At 39.6% G+C, this 26,525-nt stretch overlaps 1 protein-coding gene across 1 annotated transcript in view; it reads right to left on the bottom strand.

Moving 5' to 3' along the window:
• The window catches only part of ubash3bb (ubiquitin associated and SH3 domain containing Bb), a 45,304-nt gene that overhangs the window by 17,597 nt on the left and 1,182 nt on the right, over positions 1 to 26,525 (bottom strand). The gene's annotated exons all lie outside the window — the stretch shown is intronic.

Genomic DNA, 26,525 nt, shown 5'->3' with positions numbered 1-26,525 from the left:
AGCTCTTTCCTGGGAAAAATCCTCTGCCGCACAGGAAGTGATTTCAGGAAGCGTTTCTCATTTCCAGTGTGTTTAGAATAAATAGAAGAACTGGGTAGTTAGCATGAGCAGCGATAGCCACCATGGCTGAACAGACAAAGAAAAGAAACTCAAACTTCATCAACAGAAAATCCGAGGAGAAAGACGTCACAGTACTGGACACACTGTTTGATTGACAGGTGATCTCTGGGAAGTGCAGTGCAGAAAAACCACAGCAATGAGCGCTGAGCACCAAAGATGGAGACAAAGTAAAAAATTAAAAAAACGCAAATCTCACAGATTACCACTTTAAATTGTTATTTTTGTTATTCCATTTACTAATCTGTTTTCCTATTCCGTATACATCTCATAATTCATTTAAATACTGCTGACACTGCCTGCTTGGGCCACACTTAATTACAGGATGACTCTTTCTCATTAGATGACATGCAACCAGTGTGCCAAGCTAATAATTATTGAGAGTATGACGCACCTCCCCCACTCCCTATCCACTCATAAACCCACTAACTGGCACAGTCCAGGATCCATAGATTTGGGCAAATCCTGTTCAACACACTGACTGATTTTGACCCTCACCATCAGAGCAAAGTTGTAAATACACAGCTGGCTGAGCCATATCAAGCCACGGTCAAAGGAAATTCCTGAAGACCTCCAGAAGAAAAGTCTTTGATACCTACCAGACTGGTAGGTATCAAAGACTTTTCTTTCTTTCCAGACTGGAAAATGTTCCATAGCCATTTCTAAAGCTCTGGGACTCCATCAAACTGCAGTTAGAGACATGTTGTGCAAATGGAGAAAGTTAGAGATACGGGTGAATCTGGCTGTATGCCAAAATCGCTCCAAGAAAAAGGAGTACAATAATCCAGGAAGTTACAGAAAACCCTTCCAGGAATCTGCAGGCCTCTCTTGCCTCAGCTACAGTCAGTGTTCATGACTTCACCATCAGAGAGACACTGGGGAAAAATGGGATCCATGGCAGAGTACAATAGCAAGGCAGAAACCACTGTTCCTAAGAAAAACACGAACGCTTTGTGTCAAATGTGCGAACAAGCACCTGGACGATCCTCAGGACTTCTGCAGCAATTTCTGTTAAGGATCATGGACAGAAGAGTCAAAAGTCGACATTTCTGGGCCAACATGGGCGCTGTTACGTCTGGTGAAAAGCAAACACTGCATTCCACAGTCAAGGCCTCATACCAATGGTCAAACATGGTGGCAGGGGTGTCTTAGTTTGGGGACACTTTGCTGCATCAAGATCTGGATGACTTGCCACTGTTGAAAGGAACTATACTGCATGAATTCTGCTCTGTATTGGAGAATCCGACCCCGCAGGGTCATGCAGCAAGACCATGATCCAAAACACACATCAGGAAGTCTACATCAGTATGGTTGAAGAAGAAATTTCAAAGTCCAGACATAAACTCCAGTAAGGTTTTGTGGTAGAACTTAATACAAAGAGTTCATGCACGAAACCCAGCAAATGTCACTGAGGTGAAGCAGTTTTGTATGGAAGAACGGGCCAAAATTCCTCCACTGCGCCATGAGAGACTGATCAATTATTGCTGGAAGTGTTTGGTTGCAGATATTGTTGCTAAATGTGGTGTAACTGGTTACTGAGTCGAAGGGGGTGATGACACAGGGACATTGGGTGCTGCATAACTTCCATCAATAAACATTTGGTTGAAGATCTGATAACATTCAGTGTCAAAACTATGCAAAAATCCAGGAAATCAAAGAAGATTTTTAGGAAACTGCACTGTACATGGTTATAACATCACAGATTAAAGTTTGGGTTTCCACACAGCATTTTCCAGTGTTAATAATTGTTGATTTTTCAGTGACATTTACTTTGAGTTGACAAGTGTTGATTTGTCCAGAGCTTGTAGAGCTGATCTGGCTCTGGGGCCTGCTGTTAAAAGCGATCTAAGTGATAAATGAACTGATAGAAACACTGGCATGGAGTTGTTTTTTACACTCTCAGAGTTTAATTAACCCTAACAATTTTGCTGTGTGGTTTCTTGTGTTTGGGACAGATTTGTTCACATCCACAACATGTGGTCCCTTTCAAATGAATGTCCTTCCCTCCCCACGTTTTCTTTTTCTTTTTGGTCATACCATTGCACAACCAATCATCATTGGAGCATCTGTTCAGGGCTTATTACATCAACTATCCCACATTCCCGTGTGCACCGAACTGGTCACTGGCCATGGACCACGGACACCGGGAGCGCCTACATGGACAGACCTTTGCCTTGCTTTTCTTTTGTCTCTAACTGATAAGGAACAGATTTCAGACAGTTTGCAGGAGGTATAGGACTAAAATAAAATTGTGATTCTTTGGGAGAGCCAATTACTTAAGTCCCATCGATTGTTTTTTTTCCTCCAAGATCATATTTCTAAGTTCTAGCAATTCATTCTTCTCTATTGCTTTCTCAATATATTGACTTCCAACAGGTAAAAAAAAATCCCAGGGTACATTGGTCTAACTTCTACCAACTTTTTTTTGCCTTTGCTATCTCAATATATCGACTTATAAATAGGTGAGTTTCTTTGCAAGGATCCATTTTTTTTTCTGTTTTCATCTCAATACTACAGAGATAAAAAATAAGACCAAAAAAACTTCACCTGTTCTTAAGTCTAAAGTCTTAAGTCTTCTTGTTTATTGAAATAAACATGACAGAAAAAAAATTAGAGAAAACGTAGATAATTAGATCCCCAAAAAAATCCCACACTATGTTTTTTCCTCTTGCCTCTCAGGCAAGAGGAAACACCCTCCTGTAAACACAGGAGGGAGCATATTTATGGGAGCAATCTAATTTCAGTTTGAATCATGAAAGAAATCGAATCCAGCGTATTCAGATACATGATGGTAGTGCATCGTGGCCTGAGGTTTGCTGATCAAAGCGAGGCCTGATCAGTCCGGTCTAGTGGGAAGAGAGAGCTGCCTCGCTGAAGCCTCAAAGGCCGGCTACTCACCACTCTCTGAGTCTTCATGATAACCGTACAGCAGTGCAACATCTTGATGTTCACTTTTCAGACACTGAACTAAGCTGAGTGGCTCTATGCTGTCCTAAGTCACAGCAAAACACATCCAGCATGAAGTGGAGGTGCTTTGGAAAGATTTTGTGATTTTCTATGATATTAACATTAGAAAGCCCAGTGGATTTTGGGAGTCTAAGAGAGAGCCAATAAGCGGTCAATTGAAGAGGGTAAATATAGCTACAATTACTATTTCCTCATGTGATTCTGAAAATCTATACTGGTTTGCACAGAAAGTGGGTCTAGGGAAGGTAAGGAGGGACATTTTGAGAGCTGAGATAATTAAATTATAAAATTCAAAACAGCCATTAGTTGACGACGGCTTGGCGTTTCTACTGTTAAATGACAAAATGTCACTGTCAGCCCACAGCGGACTTCTCTTGCCAGTTTGATTGGTACTTGTTTAGTTTGTTGGAAGACTGGCGGTCAAATCCCGTGTTTCCCAAAGACAACACTACCTATACTGTAAAGCCACAAACCAGATAATGACAGACTATCTGTAACGTCAATCAAAAATAAGGCTCAAAGCACATGGAGTTAGGAAGCCAAAGGCAATTGGTAAGTAAGAAATAGTAAGAAATAGTATGGTCTTCTTGGCGGTGAGAGAAAGTTGCTGGGGTTTGACCGATATGGGTTTTTGATACATGGTTTTTGAACATTGATACCGGGATTTTGGGCTTTCTTTCATCATTCCAAGTATTCAGTGTTTCCCACGGTATTCTTTTCAGGGTGGAAAAGCCTCTGAAACAGCATTTACACCATCATGGGACACTAAAACTAAACTAAAGACTAAAACTACTACTACTAATAAAACATATTGTGGCGTACCAGACTGCTATTGCCATGTTTCCCAGAATGCCGTGCGGCATTCATTGTTCGGCACTAATAAATTGTGTTAAGTTATGTTAAAGTTATGTTAAATTAAGTTGTGGGAATGATTTGGTTAAAGTTGTTATTGTTAAATCAGTTGCTAAACAGTGTATGTGAAACTGACATAGTTTAAGTGATGTTAGGTAATAAGTACCATGAGTGGGAAAGATAGGTTCAAAGGTAATTTCTCTGCTGTGAGTGTGAGACAGAGAGCATGCTTGATACAAGTTGTATGTGTGAATGAAGTTGATAGGTGTTACACTTCAAGACTGTCTGAGTGAAGAAACCTCAGCTTACTTGTGTTTGTGTTTAAGGGTTTCCCATAGACAACAAGTGTAGTATTGATCAATTAACAACACGTAATCAATCAAACTGCATCATATCCATCATTTCAGAGGTGGACCACACTGACTCGCTGATATCTGTTTTTTAATAAAAGGCCAAAATCGGCCCCATCTGTATCTGTCTAACCCTAGCAGCTACCACTCCCTGATTCCCCATGATAACGTTACTGCTCCACAGCTGCATCGCTGCCTGATAGTCCCAACAGAAACTCTCAGAGACTCTCGGCCTGTGGGTTGAGAGCCTGCAGACTAAATAAAAGGTCTTTGTAAGAAAACGTCCCTTGATGGTGTTACTTCCTCCGCGCTGAAAAATTTAAACCGAATAAAGGCTATAACTTCAAAATGAAAGCGAGTGAAGAGGTTGTTTTCCCCTAGAGCTGTTGTGATAAATCCATCAAAGTCATATCTACAGAATGTGTTTTTTTTGGTTTTTTATATTTGTTGAAACATTATTGCTGCACCTTCGCCTACAGGTCATTATTTTGACATGTAATGGCTGTAATCTTTTCTGTCATCTAACGATCAGGCACTGTGACAATCTATCTCCTGCATGTGAGAAAACCACTCGCTAGTTCTCGCCCACTGAGATGTGAAAGCGATTTTTCCAACCGTAGAGAGATCCTCTCTGAAGTGCTCGACTCACAGAGACAGGAAGAGGAACAGACAAGGCACTGAGAAATACGCCCACACAATACAACACAACGGACCTGTACATCATACATGCATGTGTCCCCTAATGTTCAAGTTCAAGACTTCACTGCATTGCAGCGAGGCCTAAAGCACAATAGATGCTCACAATAAACAAAATACATAGAAACGTACAAGACATATTAACATGAACAGTGGTAAGAGCATTAGATGTAATGCCAAGGGAAGTGGGGACAGAGGGTGGAGAGCTTATCTGTTATGGTTTAGCAGGTTTATGGCAAAAAAGGGGAAAAAACAAATACATTTGGACTCTTCTTTCAAATATTGTCAGTATAAAAATCTGTATATGTATATGTGTATATGTGTATAATAATAGTTCAGAATTTCTCTTCACAAGTTAATTTAATGTGCTATGTAGGAGTATAGCCCACAAATGCAAGTGTGTGCAAAAGGCTATAGCAGTTGTGTAAAAACACATAACCTCTTTACAAACTAGGTGTAGAAGAAACTTCTGAGTTGTACAGCTACCCCACCTCTCTGTCTAAGTATGTGTGGATTATGAAACCCTGCTGTGGTTTTTAGTGAGCCACGCACCAAGTCAAAGGCAAATATCAATTTCTGCTTGCATTAATGGATAATGTTCTCTTGATTCCTGAGGGCCAAGAGAATCATACTCTTGTTACTGTAATTGAGTAGTTGCACATTTTGGAGCATTTTTTAAAATCAGCAATTTTATGTTTTCTTTTTGTTGCTTTGAGGCATTTTACTTTGCTACATTTTAAATAAGAGTAAAACATGATGTAGAATCTCCAGCATTGCACCAGAAACTGGCCAAGAGTAAATTTCATCTGCAGCAAACCTGTGCAAGCATGTGGAGGAAAAAATTACCAGCTGTAACATTAAAACCTCAAATTTATCCATGATAGTAGCTTAGTTAACATCCACCCAGCTACAGTATTATTTGTTTGCATTAGCCTGGTTGTTGTTTAGCTAGTTTGCTAGTTAGCTAGTTTGCTAGCCTTGTAGCAAAGGAAACATCAATGTAGTAATGGCGATGGACATTTTCAATGTTTTTTTTTAATTTTTTATCACAGATAGAATAATGACATGAATTTCACAATCTTATTTTTATAACACTCAACATAGTCCATAATAACCTGTAAAATATCTTTACTCTGAGTAGGTTACATTTTAAATAAGCTACTTTTTACTTTAGGCTACTTACGTAGTTTTACACCAGTAATTTTACTTTTACTCAAGTAAATTCAGGAAAGTAACACTACTACTTCTATAGGAAATTGTGGCACTTTTTTCCACCCCAAAAGCTCTAGCTCTCTCAATTTTAATGACAGCACTATGACACTGTCAAGCTAGACGACCGTAAAAATGAAAGCTGTAATAAAAATATATCACTCCATATAATTGCAATTAAAATATCCCTCTGTACATTTATAGTACATATGTTATATGTTATATGCTATATGAAATGTTATTTTCATTAATGATACAATCTCCTAAATGACACACACATACATACATTTTCCTGCATTCATACTGCGGTGGCAGTTTGTTGAGGCCATGGAGTACCGTGACTATCCCACTCACTGGAGACTAAAAACCAAGTCAGAAATCTTGGTGTAGTTATGGACTCTGACCTAAACTTCAACAGCCATTTACAAAATCTGCCTACTATCACCTTAAAAATATCGCAAGAATTAAAGAATTCATGTCCAAGCAGGACCTTGAAAAACTTGTTCATGCATTTATTTTTAGTAGGCTTGACTATTGTAACAGTGTCTTTACAGGTCTCCCTAAAAAAGCTATTAGACAACTGCAGCTCATCCAGAATGCTGCTGCCAAGGTCCTAACCAGGACTAAGAACATGGACCACATCACTCCAGTGCTGAGATCACTGCATTGGCTTCCTGTATGCCAAAGAATTGAGTTTAAAATTCTGTTGCATGTTTATAAAGCACTTAATGGTTTAGGACCAAAATACATTTCTGATCTCCTTCAGTGTTAAGAACCCGCCAGACCCCTCAGGTCTTCAGGTACTGGTCTGCTTACTGTTCCCAGGGTCAGAACAAAGCATGGAGAAGCAGCTTTTAGTTTTTATGCTCCTCATGCCTGGACCAAACTTCCAGAAAATCTAAGGTCTGCCTCCACTTTGGAATCTTTTAAATCAGGGCTTAAAACGTTTCTGTTCGCCAGGGCATTTTAAGAAATCTAGGGCAACACTCATCTGCACTGTAATATTTCTTTCTTTCTTTCTTTTTTATTTTCTTTTAAATGTGATTTTAATGGACTTTTCACTTTTCTAATCCTCTTGCACTGTCTTTTCTTTTAACTTTCTATTTCACTTGATTTGAACTGCACTAGTTTACTTTTACTTTTATCTTGGATCTCTTGTCTGTACTTTTGCACTTTTTAATTGTACATTTTTTACCTTTACTGTATTTTTTATTACTCTGTAAAGCACTTTGAATTGCCTCAGTGTATGAAATGTACTATACAAATAAAGCTGCCTTGCCTTGCCTTACTAACTATTGCTTTGAGAAAATGAAACCGCTAGCCATCAACAAAAGAAAACCTGGGGTTAAGTTTAGTCACACTTTATGCCCACACCTTTAGTCACTTCTCCTCCGCGTAACTGCGCTCTAAACCCCCAAAATGCTCCATAACCAATGTAAAGACATAAACTGCGAATGACACGGAAAGTCTTTTGGTGAATCAGAACTGTGAATCACGTGGAATGAATGAGGCACACGGACAGATGTGGCATTAAGACCCAAAGGTCAAAATTAAAAAAGAAAAATGTAAGAACATATTCAGGCTGTTTGGGCTAACGCTTCTGCAAATGTAGCACTAGTTTACCAGTTCAGCTGCTAAACGGCTTGATACAGAGATCCACTGGCTATACCGTCTGAAGCCAAAATGAATAGAAATGAACAGAAATTACCAGAGAGGTCAAAAGCTGAGAGGGTTTAAGTGATAGTGTTTGACTGACACGGGTTTTAGAAGGCTGATATGATGCCCGTTTTTTAATTGAAGCTACTGATAGCTGATATTTGGTGCTGAAAATATAAACAATGACAAGTATTCAGTGTAGAAAAGCCTCTGAAACAGCATTTAGAACATTATGGGACACTAAAACTCTCCACTGAAACCCGGACTAATGAAATTCTGTTGGGTGGGTTAGCAGCTCTGTGAGGCAGATTTCACTGCAGGTTTGACAGACTGTTGAGTAAAATCACCCCATACCACACTGGAATGACTTCATGCCTGCATATTCATATAATAGGGTAGCTGTATGGAATCTGATCAAAATGCAGCAGAATTACAATTAGGCCGACATATCAATTAGTTTTCATGACTAACATAAATAGAACACCAACTTTGGCCTGATAGAGCGTCATCAGTCCTACCCTAGTGAGTAATAATGAAAGTGGCAATGGTACCTCAAGCTGAGCCAGTTGTCTTGACAGTGACTACTACAGCATTTTGATCAGATTCCACACAAGTATGCATGAATATGTTTTATTTTGATAATTATTACTATCAAGGGTTTCAGTGGAGTTTTAGTGTCCCATGATGGTATAAAATGCTGTTTCAGCAGCTTTTCCACCCTGACAAGAATACAATTTATGGGGGGAAACTATGGAGTACTTGTCATTTTTGGAATTTATTTGGCATGAAAGATACTGGATATTGATACAAAATATCGGCTATCAGAAGCTTCAATCCGATAAATATCAGTATTTCTAAGCCAGTAAGATAGGGAGCAGATGGCCACAACATCAGCTCAAACAGCCATGTACACAGAACACATGCAAAGAAATACTCACACACACACACACACACACACACATCACCCACTGAACTCCCCTCTGAACTCTCTTCTCTTCTCATGCCAGTTGATCAGCTGTCCAGCATTTATATAGACCACATATGGGCCCACCCATGTAAAAGAAAACACACACACAGACACACACACACACCACCCACTCACGGGAAGCCTCCTTCAGCTGAGCAGCTCTGGGTTACTGTGGGAAATCCCATGGCTCTGTGTCCTCCGACTGCATGCATCCTCACACTTCCTGTTTACAAACCTGACAACACACGCACACACACACACACACACACACACACGCACACGAACACGCACACACACACTCACAAAACCACAAATATGAGGAAATATGTATACTCAAACTATCAAAAATACAAACATTTGTGGAGAGACACATAAGCACACACACATACAAACATGAACATACAAATAGGCATGCACACACGTGGACAGAAACACACACACACACACACACACACACACACACACACACACACACTAGAGAGCTAGGTTACCACAGTATTGACAGAAGTATAACCACAGTATTCTCTTCCTCTCTGTTTCACTGCTTTACAAAGTGCGCTCTCATTTACATGCCCTTGAAAAGCAATGGTGACGATATAAATGTAAAGGAATTCAGTTCAGTTCAGTAAAGTTCAGTTAAGTTTTAAGCCATTAGATTGGAAATACTAATCAAACAACCTAATTTAAAGCTGCACTAGGCAAGATTTGTATGTAAAAATCCAGTTGTCATCAGTCTAAATCATCATCAGTGGGGCTGCAACGGAGAAGAGTGTCCCATCAACCAACAACTGAAACACTGCAGATTGAACCTATTTGACCAAATTAAATTCTGGTTGCAGTGGTGGAAAGTACTCAAATCCTTTACTTAAGTAAAAGTAGCAATACCACAATGGGAAAATACTCCATTAAATGTAAAAGGCCTGCATTCAAAAGTTTAGTTGTACAAGTAAAGACGTATTAGCAGTAAAATGTACTTAAATATTGTAAAAGTACTTATTCTTTCAGAGTGTTAAATTATTTAAGCATTAACCTGTAAGAAGTATTTTAATGTTGGCGGTCTAGTAGTTTAAACTCTAACTACGCATCATATTTTATGAGCTTATTGTATGTTTTGCATGTAAAACCTTGTTCTGCAAAGTAACTAGTGACTCCAGCCGTCAGATGAATGTAGTGGAGGAAAAAGTACAACATTTCCCTCTAAAATAAAGTCTCACAAAATGGAAATACTCAAATAAAGTGCCAGTACCCCAAAACTGAACTTAAGTGCAGTACTTGAAGAAATGTACTTAGTTACTTTCCACCTCTGGGTGTCAGTATGGTCACTTCTCCTCCAACAGGAAGTGATGAATCAAAACTTCAGAGGTAAATCCAAAGTGTCTCCTAAACAGCAGTGAGCAGAGAAAGCTGGACTCACCAACATCAGATCTTTTCCTCTCTCGTCTCTTTCGTTTCCTTTGACGTCACCTCACAGGATTTCTGGGTATTGAAGTTCAAAATGTTTTCCAACGGTTACCTCTCACTGACATTCGGAGCCGCCAAAATTGCCCAGCGCAGCTTTAAAGTGGAGTTTATTTTGCGTCATAATCTCCGGGCACATTTACATAAATTGTTAAACAGTCTGACTTGAACATGAAAAAGCTTTCTTCCAACTCTCACAAGACATTGTAGCGAGGACTGCCGAACGCTGACAGAAGAAAAATGTCTTTAAACCAATGAATAAAAACATAAACAAACACTATTTTGGGGTGGCAGGATTTCAAAAGGGAGCAAGAAACTGCAATGGCAATCAAATAAGATAGTTTTGATCATTTATAAAAGAATTCCAGAGTGGGAATATTGACTCTAAGCCAGTGACGTAGTGGTAAATAAAAAAGTGCTTTAACTACGAGCTCCAGTCGGCGATCATCATAAGGCAAACAACCACCGATATAAACAACAATCAGTTATATTTTCAGAAAAAAGCTATAATCTATGCTTTTTTCCTCTTAGAACACCCTATCCTCATATAACTTGATGAATTTATTAATGAATTTACACTATAAAGATTCATGTCACGCCTAAAAAGGTGGGTACATTCTATTCTACAAATAAAAAAGGTGGGTAAACTGAGTTAAGATGGGTTTACTCTGCACTACATCCCTGCTCTAAGCTTTGATACACTCCTGGAAAAGAAATGTATCAGAGGGTCTGTGCAGTTTGTTCAGTGCTGCTGCGGTGGCTCTGGTTGTATTGGCGGAACTGTGTGTTTGTTCTCAGAGACTTTGTTTCTATACTGGGCCAGCATTGTGCTGTCTGCGGCGGAGGGGGATACAAACTTCCGCCCTCACAATAATAGAACTGATAATCTTTTTCCTGTTTTACTGTACATTGTTCTACAGAGTCTCCAGCTAGCCAGCGCAGACACAAGTATATACTGGGCTTCCACTGATATGGGTTTTTACAGACCCATATCATGGCAGCTGCTCATAGCTTATATTTTGTGCTAATATACAAAATCTGAAATTTTGCCCATTTTCATGCCAAAACATTACAAGTATTTAGAGTTTTCCCCAGAATTGTATTCTTAAGCCTCTGAAACAGCATTTAGACCATGAAACATAGGATAATAATCATAATCATAATAGTCAGGTTAAGGGCTTCCCACAGTTAGCCAGTGTAGCATTGATCAATTCTACGATAAATATGTAATCAATCAAACTGCATCATATCCAGCATATCTATGGAGGTCGACACTGACCATATCAGTTTATAATGAAGGACAATATTGCACTATATACGCAAACAGATACATTGGTCCATCCCTAGTATATACACACATGCATAAACACACGTGTCCTGCTCCTGCACACATACACAGCCTCCTCTATCTCTGTTTTCACGCAGAGAGAAAGGACACAAGGGAACCGCTGGCAACGCCGGTTCCATGAAAACCAAAACAGAATCCATAATGTAGACACTCTCCAAATGGGATGTTTATCGTTATACTAAAACCATAAAGCATTAAGTATAAGTAATATATGAACTCATGGATGCAGTCAATCTTCGGTGCATCTCTGTATGGATGGTTGCATTGACTGTCTGCAGTAACGTATAAAGTGTAGATATTTAATATATTAAATGCAATTTCTGGTAAATGATCCCACATAATGGGGCATTTGCTTGTAAACTGTACAATACAGTATGGATCAATACCACTGTTTCACTACTGATACTGACTCTGACAAATAAACTTTAAGTATCGGCACATTCCATGTATTGATCCAATCCATTACTTTTACTGACCAATACAGACTCAGACCATTAATTTGGAGTCACTGGACAAAAAGATTGAGATATAATCTATTTGCCTCCATTAGGGAGATCTAACATTCTTCCATTAAACAAGGCAGAAAATGAGGTGGTTACACATGGGATTGGATTTTAGCACTGGGGAAATTCTATGATACCGATATTCTATTGTATTGCCTGGTATCGGCCAGATATTTTATTATAGCATCGCTAATAGAATTTTTGTTTCACACGTTAGCTAGTTAGCCTTGCTGACCTTCCAAGTTCAAACTAGCCATACTAGCCTATAGCTCTCTAGGTAAGCGAGTTAGCTAGCCTGCTGACCTTCCAGGATCATAAATGCCATAGGAGTGAATGATTAAAAAAATGTATTTCCATTTATATTTTATTGATATTTTGACCAGGGTTCCTTTACCATTCAAGTTTGCCAGTTAGCTGAGAAACTGTTGTTCTTTGGCTCCGCCCACTGAGGTTTAACTCGACCAATGAGATTTTTTCTGCCTCCGAGACACGTTCCTATGACTAAAAACTCCAATCTGCTTAGTAATAAGCGGAAATCCAGGCTGCGTGTTGTTCCTGGTGAAAATGAAGTCCGGATTTAGAGCCTTTTGTTGGCAACATCAGCGAAACAATAAACATCTTTCTTCACAACTCCTTCCTGTGTTGTTTGTTCCTCTCCCTGCTCATTAGTCCTAATTGATAGTTGGAGAAAGATTACAGACACTCCAGCCAGCCAAAACCACAGATGACTGCTCAGTGTTCAGACAGGTTCAGACACTCACTGATTGGGCTCCAATTATACACACATATTCATATACAAATAATCTAGTTCACACACACACACATACACACAAAGCAAGTATAAACTAGCAGATGCTCTCGCTCTCTCTCCAGCTATTATTATCCATTACACTGGCTGTACCACAGTTGTACCGCAATATTAACTATAGCAAGCATTACGCTGACAAACCCTTACATAAACTGATTATTTAATGAGACACTTTTCCTTTGGTTTTCTTTTGAAGATATAAACCGTGTTCAAGTCTACTTTTAAACCTGAACCTATGCTGCAAAGTTATAGGCAAAAATCTCAAACAGCATTATTACAAATGCATGACACAATACCAAAAATGCATGTGGCCCGTCTGTGGAAAGGTGATGGAAACATCCTTACTCCGGGTTTTTTTTAACTTTTGAACTCTAAAAACATCTGGAATTTACTATTGAATATAATGAGCAGGAAATCCACTTTTTTTTTTTAGATATTTCTATAAGTAAGGAGCAGGTGGGCATCCATATAGATCTACACAAGAAACCCTCTGCCAGAAACTCCCACTTCAAAACAGCCCGCCTACGAGCCAATTCCACAGGATGAGACTTATACGAACAAAGTAATGATCTAAAGAGTAGACTAAGGGATAGGAGGTACAAAGAAAAAAATCATAGACAAAGCAATGCATAAACATTCACAGAAAACACAAGGGTGCTGTTTAAACCCCACTCCAAAGACCAAACAAAAAAAAACCCAATCAGATTCGGCGTGTACTGCGTTATTCTCCACAGGCTTAAGAACTACAACATGCCATAAATAAACATTGGCATATTCTCAGTTCCCTTAAAACCCCTCCCTGTTCAAATGAGCCCCTAACATTGGAGACATGGTAGTGTGTTCTGATCTGAGTCCAATTTTACAATGAGATGCACCCACTTTAACCCTCCCATCAATGGAAAAATCATAGCAAGAAAAGGCAAAATCTTGGTTCTCTTTTCTCTGTTATACTTGGACAAGACGGTGATCGAGCTTTAACCTTTAAGAGCTGTTAACATACACATCTTGGATTCTAATATCACGTCATTAATACTTGTTCCTTTTTTTCTCTTTTATTAACTTATTAAGGATTTTTAATACCAAAATGTTAATACATTTTGAATACATTTTTGCTCCATTTTTATTTGAAATTTTGTGCAAGGCTTGTCTCCCATTGACACCTGCACAAAGACAAGAATAGGTATGCAAAGGACTTGTCTCACATCCTCCTCTATTTTGTCATTAATTGCAATTTTTTCTATTATACTGTATTTATATTGAATTTTCTATTTTTTATTGAGTAGTATTCCTATATTGCTTTTTATTGTCTGTTACTGATTACGTTTGACATGTAAATAGGAATTGTTCAACTAAAATGGATTTGCATGTGTTATCTCCTTTCATAGCCCAACATAATTGTGTATATGATTTAAGATTTGTTGTGAGAATATCCTGAAGCCTTCCCTTCCTTAGGTTTCTTAACTTATTTCTATTCAACACCTAGAAAATTTACGATGTCTACCTGAAACTCGACAGACTAGTGTATCATTGGTGCATTGCTTCACTTGCTCTCATTCTACTAATCTAGAACAAAAGCCATTCTTACACAATGTGCTTCATTAAAATATCCTGTGAGGATCATCATTTGTGAATTGAGACCATTTCATCTGAGCTGAGCAGAAGTGTTTTTTCAAGAGCAGGGAAATGAGCCAGATCAGGGAATGAAAACACAAACCAAACAAAAAAAAAAGCAATACTGAGATGAAGGACCGCAAACATAACTGGGAACTAAAGTGATTCCTAACGGTCTGGAGCGTAATTCATTATTCAGTGAGACAAAAAACTAGTTCAAAAATTATTTTGCATTTACACATTTATTATGAATGTTTTCTGAAAAAAAAATAAAGCATTAGAATGGCAACCCCAGTAAGGGTTTTCTGCCTCTTGCCTTCTCTTACATTCTCCTTACATTCCCACCCACCTTTTTTTCTGGTTGTATTTTCAATCATTAACAAAAATGCTTTTTATTTGGGATATAGAAAAGGATCAAAATTCTCGCTTTTGTCAATCTGAAATTGAAGATACATTGCATTTATTTTGGTTCTGTCCTCATGTGGATTTTTGGTTGACTATTAAAAGATGGCTAGCAGTACATTCAATTGTATTAACCATGTGCCCTCAAACAATAATACTTGGTGACTTAAGAAATGGATGTCCTGGTATTTTAAACACCGTTATATTACTGGGCAAAAAAAATATTTTTGAATTGAAAGGAAAAGAACGTTTGACACTGCCTGGTTTTCTTTCTTTTTTAAAGCATTACTTTATATTAGAAGGTATCATTGCAAATAGGCAGGGAACAGTTAAAGAATATGATAGAAAATTGATTAGTTTAAGTCCAAGTTTATCAGAATGATGATGATTTTTTTTTTTTCTCCATTGTAATGTAGTGGGTCTTATTATTATTAGCATTACCATTATTAATTTATTTTACCTTTTTTTTTTGGGCCTGTTTTATGGTGTTTCCTTTTAGTATGTTGTAGGTTTTGTTATGTATTTTGAATATTTTATGTTGTATATGTTGTTATAAAAAAAACCAAAAAAAAATACAGAAAATGAAATTTAGCTGCTCAGAAGTAAGTAACTCTGTGCAGGGGAGACAGGGGTTATTTATGGATTTTCATGGTTTTATTAATGGATGTATTTCTCAGTATTGGCTTTATTCTGAGAAACTGTTTCTATAATGATACATTGATTTAAAACTTGTCTAAAAATTGGCAGTGTTACTTGTAAAAATAAATAATAACTGATTTATTAGACTTTTGCACCTTGTGACATCTTGTCAACAGGCATGTGGAATAAAACAAAGATCTCATCTTCAGCACTAAAAGATTTTTTGTTGCACAGCATCCAGAAGACAACAGTACAGTTATGTACCAAACAAAATCCTTCCCTTGTTCAATAATTTGACATTTCACATTCAAAAACCGTGGCGCATCCTTCCCCGACACGGGGAGAGAATCATATTTGTTCAGTCATGATGCACAATGTGACATTCACAGTCAGCACTGTTAACCAACAGCAGAAGAGCAGACCACGAACGGTTAATAAAACATTCTTCTATTAAATGGAGCGCTAAACACAATCTTCCTCGTCCCACGCAACATATGGAAACACAAGCACATAGCATGCTACATGTGCTCACTGACTGACATTAAGGTCACAGCAGAACTAAAACCAGGCTCATAAGCATAATGCAATAATGCTCATCATGCAAATGAAGGGTTTTGTTCAGAAATGACAGATCCACCATTTGAAAAAAATGGCCTGAAAATCTGTGAATTATGAGTAAATATATAATGTTGTGCATCAGCCACAGCTGATTTGTTGTGTTCCTGATTTTTAATCCTACTATAATATGATTATCCAAGTGAAATAGGTAAAGCATAACGTCATTGTCCGGTGAAAACCTTGTAACGCCAATATTGGTCATTTTCATGTTTTAACTTCAATTGAAGAGTGACATGCTTCTTGATGGATTGAGGAAGTTCTACCACCCTTGGTGCTAATGAAACCCTTTCAAAACCCCACTGAATAAACAGAAAAATGCATGGTGGCCAAGCTAAGGCTGTTTTTCTTAGTTCCTGGAAAGTTGACATTTTGGAGATACAAGGTTTTACAAAGTTTAAAGGATAACACACCTACACTCTAATAACAACAGCTTTTCTTGCAGTCTCTTGCAATGTACTACCACAATTTACTAACATAAAAACGTGGCTCTGTGTATATGAAAGCAAATGTTTTTTAGGAGTAAGCAGATTCTGTTTTGGCCCCAAACGACCCACAATAATCATTTAACGGAGAATCCTTTAAAACACTGAAACTTAAATGAGCCTTGAAACCTAAAGATGTGTTTATGGAAGGACGCCTGCTAAATGTCCCAGTTTAACTTAACACTAGATATTACCGTGTGCCACGTTCTTGCCAGCCCAGATGGAAAAACACGGCCTGTCATTACAGAGCTGCAGCAAGTCGACCAGTGTCGGTTTTTGAAGGCTGGTACAGATACTGGTATTTTTGGTTTGAAGCTACCGTCGGTTGAAATTTTGTGCCAGTGTCTTTAAATTTGATCATTTTAATGTCAACAAAATTCCATGCATTCACTGTTTCCCCCAGAATTGTATTCTTGTCAGGGCGGAAAAGCCTCTGAAACAGCATTTAGACCATCATGGGACACTAAAACTTCCAGGACCCAGGATAATGATAATCATCTGATAGAGAAACCATTTGTATGTATACACCTCACATATAGGGGCATCTATTTAACTGGAAAAGAATCTTAGTAGAGGTTACATTTTTTTCTTCTTGCCACTCCCTTTTGTCAAGGAGGGGAAATACCCACATGACAAAAATATCATCTAAACAACGTGCGGTTCCATTCTGGCTTATGGCAGGCAGAGGAGCATTTACAGTCATTGTCCCATGACCCCTCTGATTCAGATATTCTATTTAATAACTGTTCTAGGGGGCAATATTTATGACGTAGCAATCAATGTAGGTTTTTTGAGATGAGAACAAGAACTCATCATCCTTTCCCCTGTGTAATAACTAAAACACGATTCGCTGATTGCATGTAGTTCTCCTCGGTTTGTCAAATCTGGGGATTTCCTGCAGGACAAAGTCATTTGAATAAGAGATGATGTCCATCTTAACAGTATTACACATCACCGGAATGGCTTTCCATTCTTTTATCGTGAGTTTGTCGAAACATCTAGCTCCTTGAAATCTATACAGACACTGGAGGGATTGGCGGTTTGCAGGCGAGTAGCTGCACAAATGAATTCCTTGCATTGGATATTAAATGTAGGAAGCTTTTGGAATTGCATGCAATCATTATCTAGTAGCAATCAGCCAAAAATATCGTTTATTAATAGATGGAGTAGGCGTTCAAGTTGGACTAGCATCATGAAAGAGTTTATTTTAAATCTACTAACATTCTGGTCCTGATGAATTATCACCAGGTGGCTATGCCTACTGCTCTGACCAGAATGCATGAGTTCATCTCCACGCAAAGGGATATGAGTCGGTTTTCCTGTCATATTAGGAAACGGCAATCGGCTGCTGTACATGCAGTTAGCTGTACATGTAATATTAGAATTTGGCCTGATCCAGGAACAGAGGAGCTGTGTTTTGTATCCATAGCAGTTTGGTCATCCTGAGTCTCAGGAAACAGCAGGAAGCTGCTGCAAGAGTATGATTTTTTTTTTTTATGCTTTGATGCTTGGTCTGCTGTTTTGGGGGATGTAGTTAGATGTTGATGTGACGACCTGTGCCGACGTTGAAAACCAGTGTGAATATAGAGCCAAAATGAAAGCTGAGACGACATCCGTAGTCGCCCATAGCTGCTGCCTGCATCGTTTCGTGAAATCAGAACCGAAATATCTTTCTGATATCACTTCAAAATAGTTTCCAAAGCTGTTTTAATATGAATTTGACCATGCCATAGTATCATATTGTGAAAATTTTGTGCTAGTTTGGGTTGACTGATTACTGGGGTGAAGCACGTAAAAATGTATTCATCACTGATATAAGAAAATGTATTACCTACATACTGTAGTGCATTACAGGCTCTGTGCTGCCTGCTATTATGAAACGCTCGTTAACACCAGCAATATCCACATCAAATTGGGCCTGTAATTGAATGTCTCATCAAATCTATTTTCATTCCCAATCATTTCAACCCAGTCATCCAGCAGGCTTACTGGCAAGCGACGGGAGGCGGGACGGAGCAGGAAGCTGATCCAAGATGGAGGAGCTTCCTGTCGCGTCCCGGCGAAGTGAATGTGAGGGGAAGACAGCAGTGGGCTGGGAGGACGCTGGCTGCTGGACCCACTCCAGTCCCCGTTCTGGCAAAGGTACCACAGGCACAGATGGCTCGGTCATCACTGCACGCACACACACACACACACACACACGCAAAAGCCCCTTACACAAGCAGGGCCACTTGAACACACGCACATACTTCAGGCACCTACAGTACAACAACAAACAAGTATGGAAGCACATGAATAAACAGGCGCACGCCGATGCAAACGTGTGAATGAACACTCGTGTACATGCACGCACGCACGCGCACACACACATACATACACACAGTCCACATCAAATTGGGCATGAGATTAAATGCCACATCAAATCTACTTTAGTCCCTGATCCTTTCAACCCAATACTGCCCTCCCTCAATAAACAAAATAAAAACAGCAACTGTGCTGACAGAGGAGTATGTGTGTGTGTGTGTGTGTGTGTTAGAGAGAGAGAGAGAGAGAGAGAGAGAGAGAGAGAAAAAAAACCCTCAACTTTAAAACTAACACATTTCTCTTTTACTGATTTTTTTAATGAATTTCAGTTTGCACAGTAACCCATACAGGACTGAATAGTTGGCAGCTCAGCAAGGGGAAAAAGATGGAATCCCCTAAGAAGGGAATTCCAGGGAGCCTTTTCTCATTTGTCTTTGGGTGGAGCTGTTCTAACAATAAATTGCTGGAGGTCAAATGTCCCTCTAGCCAGAACTATCTTTCCCCAGCCGGTCCAGATGGCCATGGCTACCCTATGGCTTCCAAAACCCCTTTTCAGTTCTTCCATTACATTAGTTTCACTGCCTTGTGTGATGTGCAGCCTGATATGAGTGAGAAGTCATCTTCTGCAGATTTACCTCCTGCAGGGCCGAGGCCTGACGCAGCTGCACTCATATCACAGACAGATACAGATATCATAATCCAAGAACTCCCATGTGTGGGATCCCAGGGTGTTTGTGCACAGTGTGTTTGCATGTGTGTGTGTGTGTGAGTCTGCGGAGTGCAAGCAGTGGAGTCAGCGAGAGAAAGCCATTGAAACATTTAGTATGTTGTTGTGAGCAGACACACACACACACACACACACACACACACACACACACACAAACAATAGTTACTACAATATCCGATATCCGACATCTTACCTGCTTTTGAACAATTTGTATAAGTACATGTTCTCAATTTTCAAGCTGGTTTACATTATTATAGATAATGGTGATTATGAGCTATTCCATAGCACACCAAAAAACGTATCTTTTCATTATGGTTTGAATGTATAAACTGTTGTTTGTTGGTCCTACTTTTTGCATTCTGCTTTGGCAATGGTGTTTCTGATAAACAGCCACGCCAATAAAGTAAATGAATTGAAGAGAGAGTGAGGATGGGGTGTGTGTGTGTGTGGGAGGGGGTTCAGTAGAAGGAGACAGTGAGACGACAGCTGTCAATCCCCGGCAGCCGCCAAGGCGAAGGGAAACCTGCTGCTGGGTCAGCAACTGTAGCCAGACAGCTGGCCTGTGAGCCGCTGACGAGGGTTCGACCGATATATGAGGCTGATATTGACCTTTGATTCACAATCAGATATCTGCCGGTCAGTGTCGTCCTCACGCGATATGATCGAGGCTCCTCCCTGACCACAGCTGGTGAATATGGTGGGAGGATTTTCCTCAACAGTCAGTAACCCACCTAAAAGAATTTCATTAGTCTGGCTTTTAGTGGAGAGTTTTAGTGTCCCATGATGGTCTAAATGCTGTTTCAGAGGCTTTTCCACTCTAACAACAATCAAATTCTGAGCGAAACACTGAATACTTGTCATTTTTGGGATTTTTTTTAGATAGTGAATACTGGCACAAAATATCGCCAATGAGCAACTTCATTCTAAAAATATCTGTATCGGTATCAGCCTTCAAAACCTTCAAAACCCCCTTACTGCTGACTGACTGGCACACTCGCCCCTTGCTGGGGCCACTTGCCCCGTGCTGCTCATGCAGTGGCTCTCCATCAGTGCATTTGGACACAAGTTGTTTGGGATACAATTGGGATAGAGAGGTTCTGGTTCCAGTAGTCCAACAAAGAATGACTGTAAAATCATGTACAAAAGAGAACAAGCTGAACACTGTGGGTCACCACCAACATCTCAAACACTATTGTCACAGCATGTAGCGCAAAAGGTTGGACAAAGCTCTTCAACATGGGTGATCTGACCAATAAAAACTGTAACAGAAACAAAAAAAATAACAAATACTACAGCTCTGCCGATCAGTAGGTATGGCACGATATATCGAAATTCAATATATCATGATACCAAAATGTGACAATACGTATCGTGGGGCAGAAAAATGAATGAAATGTTGTTTACATTGTAGCAAGCCAATACCATTGCTAGAAAGATTTGTGGCTCAGAAATAAACTTAATTCTGCACAGTCAGACTTTGTTGTCTCTGAACCTTTATTTTTTACATCGTATCGTGGTTGTATTGAATCGTGAACCTTGTATCTAATCGTCCCATCCCTAAAAATGAGGCAGTAGATTGGAATAAACTAAAATGACTCTAGACTATTCTCAAAGAAGAGCAAGATTCTGCCTTTCTTCAGGAGTAAGACATTAGTTTGTCTATCGTTTTGTAATGTAAGCCTGCCTGCAGAGCACTCAGGCAGTTACCTGTGAATTCCACACAGCCAATGGTGAGACAACAGCCTCATAATCTGATAGCGCTGTCTGTTTCCCCGCTTCCGGACAGAGCTTCAAATGAACCGTGATATGATCGGCGAGCTGCGGTGGAAGTGCGCCGGTGAGCAACGGCAGCTATATCCAGACAGTGATGCACCTCTCCTATTTCAGGAAGGAGACTAATGACATTTATATGACCTTGTTAGAGGCTCCCTGCTGAGACGGACCTATAATGATGGCACATTAAGGCGCAGCCAATTTGTTTTTTGAAATCCAAATCGTCATCAAACGGCCCCCGATGAACGGGAAAGCACTTTGCGAGGGGGCCAGCGTATTAGCAAAGCTACCCGACGAGCTCCCACTCATCTGCATTTCAAAGACACCGGGCTACAAAACAAGGGAATGACTCAATAATTCATGAGAGTTACCAACTCCACAGCACTTTAGAGTTCCCATCGCCGGGATATACAGTATGTGGCGCGCTGTCAGCCGCTCAGAGACGAAGCGGCAGGAGTGGCAGGCTTTAAACCCACATATCTACACATTTTCCTTTCCCCCCCCTTCAGAACTGATCAGCAAATATTCAACCCTCGAGCTGAGCTATACGGAAAACACATTCCCTATGTTGACAGCTGCTCTGAAATGGGAGAGAATGCACTCAATCAGCATTTAGAAAGTGTCACGCAAGTATGGCCCTGTACATGCAAATATGTTGTGGTGCTCATGTAAAAAACGGCTCAGCTGTCTTCGTCTCTACGTCCTTGTTCCATTGCAAAGTCTACAGATACATGGGAGGCGTGCATTACAGTTGTGACAGCGTACAATTTTGTGGCCAGTAGAGCAATCGCAAAAAGCCACATTATCTACACAGGAAGCGGGTGGACATCCCTTCTGAAGAACCATAAGAACTCAAATTTGACTTTCATAAATCTACAGCAGCTGCGAGCCGCCCTGAAATACAGGCTACGTTTCAGCAAAGCTCAGCCCTGGATTTCCAAAAGTTGTGTTAACTGAATAAATATTGCATCGCTGCAGCACTGCATCAACACTGCAATATAAATTCAGGCCAATTGAAGCCACTAAAAAAAAGGCTCCCACCATTAAGACTTCACAGTGTTCCAAGATAACATACAAATAAGACAGCTGTGGGTACAATGAAAGCAGATTGGAGATACTGTAGGGAGAGCAGTGTGTACCAGTCCATCTACCACTGGCACACAGAGAGCCGAGGAAAAAACTGAACAACACCTCGGCAATAATCCAAACAAGTCCGAAGAGTAAAAAACGGAAGTTGCTGTGTGTGTCTTGCATGTTGGGTTTACACTGATACAAACAGACACTTAGGTTTTAATGAGGAATGCTAGCAATGCTGACAAGTTTGTTTTAGGGACACTGATGGATAAATGTGGATTTTTTTTTTCTCATAATGTGGCAATGTAGAGAAATAAGCAATGCGTTCATATCGAGCATGTTTGGAGAAATTTATTTAAACTCTGGAGCATTTACTGCTTTAGTTCTGTTTGTTTGGGCAGGTGAGGAAAATCCATTCGAAATGAGAATGCAAGTCTCGGTCCTCCTCTAAGAGAACTGCAGTGCTGTCTCGGTCCTCCTCTAAGAGAACTGCAGTGCTGTCTCGGTCCTCCTCTAAGAGAACTGCAGTGCTGTTTGTTAGGAGAATCTGAACCAACTACAGAAACCACTCCAAAACGCACACTTGGAAAACCTAGCGTAACAAAATGAACCAAGAGCAAACTGCCGTATGAAGACCAGAGAAGGTCAGTTTAGCCAAAAAGCACAGACAAGGAACAGTCCCTTACCTCATGGGACGACGGGTTACCAAAACTGTCCAATAAACGAGCTACTTGTGAGTCATGTGACTTTTGTTTGCAAGCCCTAGTTCAGTCGCAATTGGGCAGTGTGAACCTAAACGAACCAAACACAAAAATGCCTCAAAGTCAACTTTTCCACTATAGTCCGAACCAAAGAAAACCAACTGTAGGTGTGATTGCATCCGAAGTATATGTAAATAATTTAGCTAACATTCGTATTTGACTTATTTGTCACCCTGCCATCACAAATATATTAGTGATCATCTGGAATTGAAACGGAGACCTTTTGATCTGCAGTTAAATGCTCAGCTAGTTCTGATGTCTGATGGAATATCTAATGTCTAATTGGCCCTCCCAGTGCAACCGCATATACCCGCTGGCCTTGGATAAGATACTACCAGAGCTTTCTGTCTGGTGTTCCCCCATCTTATTCTCTCTCTCACCCATTCTGTGCCAACACAGAGAGATGTTAAAGGAAGGGCGGTCCGACTACTCTTGTAAAAACAAGCAGGGCTCTCTGCTCGCTTCATGTATAATTAATCAATAAGAGTTAGCTGACATGCACCAGACTGTCATTTACAAGGTCTGAGAGATGCACCTTGTGACTTGCTGGAAGCTTTTGATCCCCAGAGAGAACAGTAATGTGCATGATTGATTTCATTTTCAGAGTGATTTAACCTGGAGTAGATGTAGAATATAGACCTTCTGCATCTACAGCAATTTCCTGGCTTGAAGATGATCTAAATGTCAGTTGTTGAGAATGGTATTGCTGTGTATCATCAGTACTGTATAACTGACCGGAGACTGTCCTCCTGTAGCAAGTAAAGTAACTGAGAGCCGTCAAAAAATTTCCGGCCTCATATGTAGATGTTAATAAAATTGTCAGTTAAGATAGATTTATATGAAACTCTACCAGTTTATCAATATTAAAAGATCATTCTTTAGGGATTTTCCACCTTCTGGTATGCAATAGGCAAGATTTCATAGATTTCATGTATACTAGGAGCATATCATCAGAGTGCTCATGATACAATATTATTACAATACTTAATCCATAAGTGAGACCTCAAATATAACACAATAACTTCATTAATTACTGTGATCCATTGCATACATTATTTGTCACACTTTTTTTATTTTATTTTATTTGAATGCAGTAAAACGCTAAAATAATATCCCCAAGGGCAACAAAATGTTAAAACCAATTATAGTTTCACATTTATAAAGAATTTTTTTTTTTCCATTTTCAAGATCATTTACAATTGTGTTATAATGTGGTCATCAATCATAACATGAAAAGCCATGAAATGAAAATTAAAATATGATACTGTACTAGGCATCAACACATCTATACAATATTGGGGAAAAAACATTGCAACACTATCATGGTGATATTACAATGTATCAATTTGGATTTGACCGATATGGGTATTGAAGCCCATTGCAGATATTTGAAGCCGCCAATCGTTGATATTGTGTGCCGATATAAAAAAAAAAAAAATGTGACCATTTTCAGGCCCAAAAAAACCCCCCATAAAATTATAAATATTCAGTGTTTCCCCAGAATTTTACTGTTGCAGCATTTAGATTATGGGACACTAAAGCTCTCCAATGACCCATAATATTAATAGAATCAATTCAGGATGAGGGCTTCCCATAGACAAGCAGTGCAGTATTGATTAATTCTACAATAAATATGTAATCAATCAAACTGCATCATATCCATCATATCAGAGGTGGATGACACTGACTGGCTGATATCTGATTTTTTAATAAAAGGCCAATATCGGCCTGATATATCGGTCTAACCCTAGTATCAATATTTCCCCCCCCATCCCCAACTGTGAATGGACCTAAATACTTTACTGCTTTTCACACTGCATTATTGCCACAATCTTTGCTATTATTATCATAACCTAGTGCATTGACAGCACTAAATGGCTCTATTGTGTGCAGCTGCTAGATATCTACTCTCTATTGTGTGTGCACTGGTAGCCAGGGACCCCTCGCACCAAAACAATGGCCTGACTACAGCAGCGGAGAGATTTAATCCTTTTACACAGAAATAATCCTTTTACAGCAGAACCAGGACACCTGAAGTCGGTCAGGAAATTTAGTGGGTCAAAGCTTTAGAGAGGGAAAAAAAAGAGGAGGAAGACAGACAGGCAGAGAGGGAGAGAGGGTATTAATAAGTGGCTGTGTCAAGGCCAAGCAGTCATGGGCTGCTGTCTGATATAAAAGAGGTTGTGGCTTCCCTGAGGGAGTGTGTGCTAACCCAGCGTTAGCCTGCCTGGGGGCCTATCATCATCTGCTGTGTCCATTCAGCAAACCGCAGCAGACTTCCTCTGACACACACACACACACACACGCACACAAACACTCTTGACATCTGACGTCTGTCTGGGTGAAAGCTACAAGGAAGAAGTGGAAAAACTGCAACTTCGAGTGTGTAAACGGCCATACAAGTGCTGTTGCCATATTACCCACATTGAGATGTTACCCTTGAATTAAAGTAATAATCTCTGACATTTTCATATAAATAAATGCTCATTTTGCCACTATCTCTGCATAACAGTGATTCAACCTACAGCCGGTTCATGAAAGCTTTTCCATTTGCTGTTCTAAACACCCAGTGTCTGGTAGCTCTTTCCTGGGAAAAATCCTCCGCCGCACAGGAAGTGATGCATTTTACGTTTCCGGTTTGTTTGGAATAAATAGAAGAAGAACTGGGTAATGAGCAGCAAAGAAAAAGAAAGAAAAAAAAAAACCCAAAACTTAATTAACAGAAAATCCAAGGAAACAGATGTCACAGTACTGGACACTGTGTGATAGCCTAGGTAGCTAGCTAGTAGCAATCTAACTTCCCTGCTAAACTCAAGCAGTCGTAGTTGTTGTTGCTGCTAGCTAACTTTCTAACTGTTAGCTCTATCTGAAGTCCTCACTTACGTGTTTTAACACTGGTGTTATAAAATGCCTGGTACAGTTTCCCACCAGTGTGATGTAAGTTCAAAATGGCCACTGCGGGAAAGTCAATGACTTCTCTTAGCACCAAAGATATCAACAAATAAACGACAAACAAGATCACAAATTACTTAAAAATGATATTACACCAGAATGAGTAAAAGCTAGGTTGTATCCCAGTAAGTAACTACATGTAAAATGCCGTCTTCCAGGCTGGTGTAGCCTACAGTAGAGTGTGTTAACAGTGAAGCCTCCTGGCTCCAGCTGACAGGACAGTTGTGAACTCACTGATCTCATCTGGCCGA

This window comes from Centroberyx gerrardi, chromosome 6 (genome assembly GCF_048128805.1).
Source record: "Centroberyx gerrardi isolate f3 chromosome 6, fCenGer3.hap1.cur.20231027, whole genome shotgun sequence".
In the NCBI taxonomy this organism is placed as follows: domain Eukaryota; kingdom Metazoa; phylum Chordata; class Actinopteri; order Beryciformes; family Berycidae; genus Centroberyx; species Centroberyx gerrardi.
Note: the sequence above shows the minus strand (reverse complement) of the source record. Positions and strands in the feature narration are given on the sequence as shown.